This window comes from Leiobunum rupestre, chromosome 8 (assembly GCF_980474605.1).
Source record: "Leiobunum rupestre chromosome 8, qqLeiRupe1.1.hap1, whole genome shotgun sequence".
Classification (NCBI taxonomy): Eukaryota; Metazoa; Arthropoda; class Arachnida; order Opiliones; family Sclerosomatidae; genus Leiobunum; species Leiobunum rupestre.
The window spans coordinates 30,783,487-30,792,151 of record NC_143391.1 but is presented as its reverse complement, the minus strand read 5'-3'; the positions used below and the strand labels follow the sequence as shown (position 1 = coordinate 30,792,151).

At 38.6% G+C, this 8,665-nt stretch overlaps 1 protein-coding gene across 1 annotated transcript in view; it reads left to right on the top strand.

Moving 5' to 3' along the window:
* The first annotated feature begins 2,720 nt into the window (after nt 1-2,720).
* LOC149933126 (metabotropic glutamate receptor 5-like) overlaps nt 2,721-8,665 on the top strand; it is a 124,176-nt gene continuing 118,231 nt past the window's right edge. The window contains exon 1 of the mRNA XM_090155867.1: nt 2,721-3,076. The gene's annotated coding sequence lies outside the window, so the exon portion shown is untranslated. The remainder of the gene's footprint in view (nt 3,077-8,665) is intronic.

Sequence of the window (8,665 nt, the reverse complement as noted above, 5' to 3'; positions counted from 1 at the left end):
TAGTGATGAAAATAATTTTGACTATTTTAAATTTAAATTTAATTAAGTTATTACGTTTTAATTCGGACCCCCGGAGCTAAACAAGTTGGGCAAGCGCTCAAAACTACCCTTTAGTTAGGACCTTATATCTCGTTAAGTATTATTATTACAATTATCAAAATTATTTTAAGCACTAGAGGAAGGTTCAGCCTAATAAGAAAAATATAATTCAATGCAGCCCCGGACTGACCATAGGGCAGATCGGGCAAATGCCCGATGGGCCGGTGTGGTCAAAGGGCCGTGAGGCCGTCTAGCCAGCATGACAATGTAGTGTTTTTGTGGGAAGTAGGGGCCGACGTTTCTAAAATGCCCGGGCCGGTTTTAGGTCCCAGTCCGGACCTGATTCAATGATGTAATTGTTAAAACAGAAACGTTCCGTTTGAACGAAAAAGAGGCTTTTACTGTATTCTTCCCCCTTAAGGTTTCGCCAAAGTAGTGACGCGGAAAAATATTGGATAAAGTTGACTAAAATGAAATCCTTTATCACCCTCGCTACGGCCCGGTTTCAGTTATCTGGAAATATTTCTGGTATATTTGGCACTGAAGCTTGCTGATTAAAGCCAGGGTTAAATTCTCTTATCTCGGCGGTACCGGAAAAAATGTAAAGATTTGCCAAAATGCATTGTCGTATCGGAAATGTATCGACCGATGTTTCCTATAAAATCGCGCCTTCCAATTTGTGATAAAGAAAAAATATATTATACAACGTAATACAGGACGATATTTGCGAACAAAAAGTTTTACAATGTGGTTTATTTTTTTTCGAAATAAGTTAGCAAAACATAAACGAAAGGGCGCCCAAAAACTCGTAGAACGGGAGGGAGTTCTGGGTAATTTTCGGTTAGGGTTAGTGAATGTAGCAACGTGGAAACACTATTGGCGTAAGATGTAAAACTTCAAATAGAAACAACCTACCAATATTGGCCGGTCCATATACGGCTTTAGATATTTCTGCCGTCAGTGAATTCTGACTCAAATTGTTCGGGGTCTTCCATAAAGAATGCGCTGAGCTTATAATAATTTATTTTATTCTTATTATTCAAAATAATATAATTACATCGGTGTCATTAAAAATATTTTTTAATTAGTTCAAATGTTCATACTTACTGCCAAAAGTTAATAATTTAATTCTCGCGAGATAAGTAGGTCATGAAAATGAAACCAGTGAAATTTTAAATTAGGCTCGAAAATTCCCCATAAAGGTTAAATTTGAAGTTCCTTAAACATCTACTGCAATTTATTAGAGAATGCATAGAAATGAAATTTTCCTGATGAATCAGCGCATTTAATTAGCTCTAGGATATTAAAAAGAAGGTGCCATAAAATCCTTAAACATAGCAGCCCCCAATCGAAGAAAATCCATATATTATATACTTCTGGTACTACGTACAATTAATTAAACAACTATAGAATATAATAGACTAACACGTTTAATGCGCACATCAACAGTACAGACCTTCAAGGATATACACAGCAATTGGTCATATTTAGAAAATCATATAAGTTGCAATATCACAATATTTAAACATTTATAAAAATTACAAAAAAGAAACACATACATTTTGAAACTTAAATTTTCAAGATTTAAAAAATCTTGGTATTTACAGAAGAAAATATCAATTTGGTCACTAAAATAATAATAATCATATTTCAACGTAAATATTGCAAGTTCTTTCGCCACCTCTTTTTTGGGTAAATTCGTCTAAAATCCAATGGAATAATTTAGATTTATAATTCCACAGTTGTTCCGTTCAAAATCGCGTAGATCTCCATCCTTACTCGAGACAGAAAGGGCACTCGTTCGGACTGAATACGGAGGCGAAGATCGGCACTTTGTAAATGTCACGGAAAATACGCACTATTTAATTCAACGATCACCCACGTTCGTTCGAAATTAAACAATTTAATACATCCAGGGCCGTCTTTACGTGATTGGGGGCCCCTGGGCAAAGTGATACGCGGGGCCCCTAATAATTTCAGACAATTTCTTAAAGGCCTAGGTTTTTTTCTGCCTGTCCCCCTTTAAATTAACTTATTGGAGCACAAATACCCCGGTGGTAGGCCAAACGCTGAACATGTTGGCCTAATTTAAAGGGGGGCAGGCAGAAGAAAAACTAGGTTTTTAACCTCCAATGCAAAGTCCATCGTCGCCCTAATCTTCAAATATTGGTTCAAATAAAAAAATGCGACGGTCAACACCGTCTATATCACGAAAAGACATATTTTAGATAGTTTAAAAATTTGTAAAATGTAAATAGACAATACTACAATTTAAAAAATGTGAAAAACAATATTTGTAAGATTCATCTTTTTCACCTTACAAAAGTTGAAAATGGGGCCCTCCAGAATCTTGGGGCCCTAGGGCAGTGCCCTATTTGCCCAATGGGAAAGACGGCACTGAATACATCAAAAAACGCGGAACGAGGCTCGGGTTCGTTCTCGGGATTCCTTTCGCGGAGGCAGATTTCCATCGTCGCGAGGATCACGCTGGATAGTAGGAAGATAGACGTTATTTTCCCCCTAACAAGCGCGCGCGAAGGCCGCTCGATAGTATGAAAACGCGTGGGAAACGGTAAAGGGGGCGGCAAATTTCAGGAGCGGCGGTGGAGAGGAGAGCGAGCGAGAGAGACTCGGAGGCGAATTCGTTCGGCGCGGATTATTAGTAACTGGCATCCGTAGACGCGGAGAAGTCGCGTCGAGCGAAGGCTGAAAAAAATGATACATCGCGCAGACCGACATTCGGAAAATAAATAAATAAAATTCTTAATTAAATGAACAAAAATATCGCTGAAAGATTTTCTAAAGGCTCAGCCTATTCGTTTTCTTTTCCTTCGAAACGATGAAAAACGGGACGGAAATTACGTTTTTTTTTAAATATTGCCTGTTTTAAGTTAATTTCGTTTACGTCGAAGTTGAACCGGCTCTTATTGTTTACGGAACTAGCGCGAATTTCCGAGTGAGTTCGTCGTCGATTTCGACCACCGATTTGGAAAAAAGATCCGGGAACTTTTCAACATTTTTGAGCGGTGGAAAAAAGGTGAGTTTTCAGAAAATAAATTCGTTAAATTTCGCGACATTCAATCCGCTAAAAAGTGTGAAGTCTTCTTACGAAACTACATCTCGAATGACGTCGCGTGGTAAGCGAATATTTCCGCGAAAGTTTCAAAGGGGAATTTATATAATTGAATATGATAATTTCTAGATCAGTCACCCATTTTGCTCGCGATAAGATTATATCTTGGAAATTTCAAGATCAGTTTCTACAGGATTAAGTTTTATTTCGACTTTCAAACCACCTGTGGAAATATTATAAATAATAATAAGTTAACTAGCGACTTTGTAAAGCCAATTGAAAACGGATAAATAACCAATTTATAATATTTTAGAAAATAAATTAATGATTACGAACAAAGAAAATATTATAGTTACGAAATTCAAACCGATATAAAATCTAATATTTAAGTAAGAATGACAAGTAGAAATCCGTAGCTCCAACTCTTCGTTATCGGAATAAATTACTAGTATACACGGCGCTTATTAGCGCTGATAACATTGACTAGCATCCTATTATCGTCCGTTCGTCACGGTGGAAAGAACCGCATTTACTTTCAATAGAAGATTAAATTATCTACACAAGATTTTATGATTGTAGACCATTGGACCGAAATCCCATTCGTCCGAATGTACCATTCAACCGAATTCCAATCGACCGAAAACCGCGTTTTGCGCGGTTTTCATTCAATATACCGTTAGTGATACATATTTATATATCGTAGGTTACGTGACGATAGTATATCTAATTTGGACTAAACTATGTCTTAAATATTTATTATTTCGTACCGACGTGTATTTTTAGACCTTTTTCCCTTGAAATTTGATATTTTCCGGGTTTAATTTTGGAAAATAACCTTGATAAGACCCGACGTGAAATAGTTGCCTACCATATCTAACCTAACCCAACCTAACCTAACCTAACCTAACCTAACCCAACCCAACCCAACCTGAACTAACCTAACCTAACCCAACCCAACCCAACCTAACCTAACATAACCTAACCTAACCTAACCCAACCTACCCGAAGTGAAAACGAACCAGATTTAAATTTAGCATTCAACTGAATCCCGCCATGTTGGGCTATAAACGAAAATACCTTTCGGTTCAATGGGATTCGGTCCAATAGTATACAACCATCAGCGGTAGCCTCGTGATACTATGTACAAAAATGGGGGTGAAAATTAAACAATCTTAGATTTTCCAAATAAAACGTTGCATCGGAAAATAACGATGAAAACACGGCGTTCTATATATATATATATATATAAGATATATATATAGCAAAAATTCCTTCTCCAAATTGGCTCTTCAATTTTACGTCCGGCGAATTTTATTAATATATAAATATATATGACCGATAAATTGCGTAATTTCGTAAAAACAGAGCGGATAGCAGAGGCGCCTTTGATAGTAAAAACGCCTCTTTCAAGGCCTTCGTGAAAAGCTTTTAATATCAGTCGTTCAACCGTATACGTATTAAAAGGCGTTTTAGCGAACGCCTAGAAAAAAATTGGCAACAATATTGCCTTTAATCGGACTTTTCTTAAGCCTAACCAAAAGAAGGCTACGTTTCGTTAGGCCTAATTTCTGTCAGTTTCTAAACTTATCTCTCCGTAAATACCGTAGGCGGATTTTTAGACTACATTTAGATTATCTTTAAAGAGCTCTTGAGGAAAAGGAAGCGTGAACATTCACACACGCGCAAGGTCATCGTAATATAAGTGGGGTTGGTCGAGAGCACCAATTTGTTTGAAGGCTCAAAGGCAAACGAACATTGTAACCGAAGGACCAAATTATTTTTTGATGAATGAGTGAAATATTTGAGATTTATTATAAAACCTGTACGACGAAGCGCAATCGTCGAGTATCGGAGCTTCGTGATAACCATAGATATAGGAAACGTATATAAAGGTCTAGATAAAATATTTCAAAGGGAGTGAATACGGAGGTGACAGCTAGCAGAAACGCGTAATTTCTGCAGGCTATCCTTATAAGGCGCTATCTATCGGTAAGAAAGCTCGCGCTATCGTCGCGAGAGCCATTGTCTCCTGCTTAAAAATTATACTAAAACTCACCAACAGATGGTGTCTAAAGACTACGGCCTGCGGAAAGGTCAAGCACTTAGTACTAAAATGCTAAGAGAGCTCGCGCTCTTGGTCACGTGCCTTCCTCGGTGTCTGCTAGGTGTCAATTCCGTATTTTATGTTAGGCGCCCCGAAATTTATCTAGACCTTTATATACATTTCTTATATCTATGGTGATAACGTCCACGATATAAACCTAACTTTAGTGCGAACGAAACCAGGCGGCAAATCTTGAAATAACAAGAAAAGCTCGCGAGATAAGACTTATAATGATAATCTCGTAACAAGTGAATTCGCGCGCCGAGAACGAGATCCGTTCGCCTTGGAACTAATTGAGGACGCCATTACTCGCGGGCGACCTTTTTACGAAAACCAACTTCGACAATGTAATTCAGTTTCGGGTCCGTGCGGTGTGACTCGACTGGAAATTTCACCCCGGCGCTGTTGGCTTCCGCGCGCGACTTCATCCCGGCCATCTCCGAGATAGTGCCGTGGCTCCGTCTCTCAGTGTGTTCGCCTTCCCTATCGCGCGTATACCAATCGATAATTTATACTAAATTCCAAAAGGTAAATATCTATCAAAAAACGATTTATCGGCGGTTTGTATAAGGGTGGTGGTCTCCTTTTCATATTCAAACCAAGGCCTAAACGCGTACAAAAACGTGTTGAGTTTTTTTTCCTAGAAAAGCGATGGGACGATTAACTTTTAGAAACAACTGTGCTACTGTGAGACTGTTTTTAATATACACCCAGGATCAAATCCGATTGTTATAACATGATTCTGATGTCAATTGAAAACGCCTATTGTCAACGCGATTGGATAAATTGGAAACAATATCATTTTTTATTAGTCATGACATAAGTAACATAATGAAATTAGGTATGATACTTCGTATAATTTTAATGCTAATTTCCTGACCGAACCTTTTTTCGCCACTGACACTCTCGCCAAGCTCCGATTTGGACTAGCATTTGAGCTGAGTAGCGTGTTATCGTCCTCGGTAGTAGTATGTTTTGTCTTAGGCATATTTTGACACTAGGGGGCCTTAAACAACAGCTCGGAAAATCAGTTCAGTGATAATTTTTCATGGACTTCTAGAACATAGATATAGGAAACGTATATAAAGGTCTAGATAAAATATTTCAAAGGGAGTGAATACGGAGGTGACAGCTAGCAGAAACGCGTAATTTCTGCCGGCTATCCTTATAAGGCGCTATCTATCGGTAAGAAAGCTCGTGCTATCGTCGCGAGAGCCATTGTCTCCTGCTTAAAAATTATACTAAAAGTCACCAACAGATGGTGTCTAAAGACTACGGCCAGATTTCCCGCACGGTACTTTTTTTTTTCACAAAAACATCGGTGTCGACCCGAGGCCTTAGACACCAGAACACACACAATAACTGATTAATCAGGGTGAGATATGTGTAACGACCACGCCAACGGGGGGATACGTGGGGACAGGGGTGGGGACACCCGTGGCGGAAGTATCCCGACCACCCGTTGGGGGATTGGTAGTCGTCCTCACACGGCCTTCCACAAACTCTGCCTCCCGGACGCCTGGGATTACAGGAGTGAGCCACTACTCCCGGCTCCCGCACGGTACTGATGAGTTCCAAATAGAACGTAACCGGTCTACCGTTGGAATTTCTGGCTATTTTATTTAGTTTTTATGTAGTTTATTACTCTAATTGATCCGAGATTCGCGTTTTTTGTTTGCTCGAAGACCTATTGGTACGAGTTATTAGTAAGTTTTTTAATTTCTTCAAATTTGTTTAGGATTTAGCTATATTATCCCTTTTAATTATGGACTAATCTACTTTTTCGCGTATTTTAACAATATTTTAACCAAATTAATATAACTGAACAAATATGTAGCTGATCTTATTACATAAATCGATGTAGTTTCTTAACTGGAAAATTACATTCGTGCCGTCGTAACAGTAGCGTGACTGTCGACTGTAGAAGCTAATGAGAAAGTTGGTTGAAGATTGGAAATAGCGGGATTTTACAACACCGTGGTAGTAAAAACCGATATTTCAGAAAGAAACATCCGATACATATAGCTATCTAGTGTACTCGTAACACGATGGCAGATATCAGAGTGGGGAAAGTACATATTAGTTTAGAATATTCATATTATTGCCACATTTTACGTTAAATACGAAGGTAGTAAAATATCGGCCAATTTTTGTCGCAATACTAGTTGAGTAACTTGAATTTATTATGTGAAAACTAAAAAAATTGCTGATAGTTAAGTTTTAAGAATAATTTAAATCCCCGTAAAGATTCAATTCGAATAAAATATAAGTATAATAAGATTTATACGTATTCCTTGAAAAACCACGTCAAAATATCTATCGTTTTACCATGGATGTATTGAATTTGAATTCCCATAGTAAAATCTCATCATGGTGTCATCATGGGAGGATTATTTTATTTCGTTGTACATTTCACTTAATTGGGTTCACTGTGGTAATATTGGAGATTCTGTACAAGTCAAACAAAACATTTTTTTAATTTCCCGCTACAAAATGGATAACTGCAATATAATAATAATAATCAAGCGAATTTTAAAGCCATTAATTCAGGTGGCCGGGTTACAATGCGTAGGAGGGTGGTGGCTAGCCCTTCACGAAACGCGAGCCAACACCTCCCTACACTAACCGTTAACCTCCACAAGTTTTTAGGGAAGGGGAAATCGAAGAACACGAGGGAAAACCCCTTAAACCAGTGGGGAGAGAACTTCCAAACTCAACGCGGAAGGAGTAGTGTCCACCCAGTGCCACAAGCTGGGATCGAACTCGGCTCCTCTTGCTGCGAAGCCAAAGTGCTAACCACTCCGCCACCCCACCAATAATCTAAACCTAATCTATCGGCTTTTTAAGTAACTATTAACATTTTACTTTCCACAATAAAAGGAAGCCTACCATGACGCCAACGCCGTAACGTAGTATGTCGTCATAGTAACGTCTTCAATCCCACAATTCCGTTCGTTTCGCCTAACCGCTCAAGCTTATACCGGGAGATTGAAGTAGTTAGACAAGTTGGCGCGCTTATCTTTCCAATAGATCTCTCTTTCTCCTACGGGTGAACGAGAAAAGAAGTAAATGTTAATTTTAATCATACACAAGGTCCCCGAAACTATTAAGCAAATATCGAGCCCTCGGAGGTTACGCCTGCTGGCTTCTCTCAATGAGGAGCGCTGAAAATAAGATTATACCCGCTTTCGAAGCGCCGTTTTACAACGTTGTGAAAGGTGGTTTTACGCGAAAAGCGGAGGAGGTAACGCCGTAACCCGTTCCGGCAATTCGTACGAATGTTTTTTCGGCGAAAAACTTCAAAAAAACTATTTATTTGTGTTTATGCAAATAAGGGCTTAGAAAGCGGGCAAATTACGTTAAACCATCGCGAAATTAACGCGGGATTCCCGAATTTTTAATTAACCCGAAACTGAACGCGTCTAATTTAGCGAGAATTTTAGTCAAAT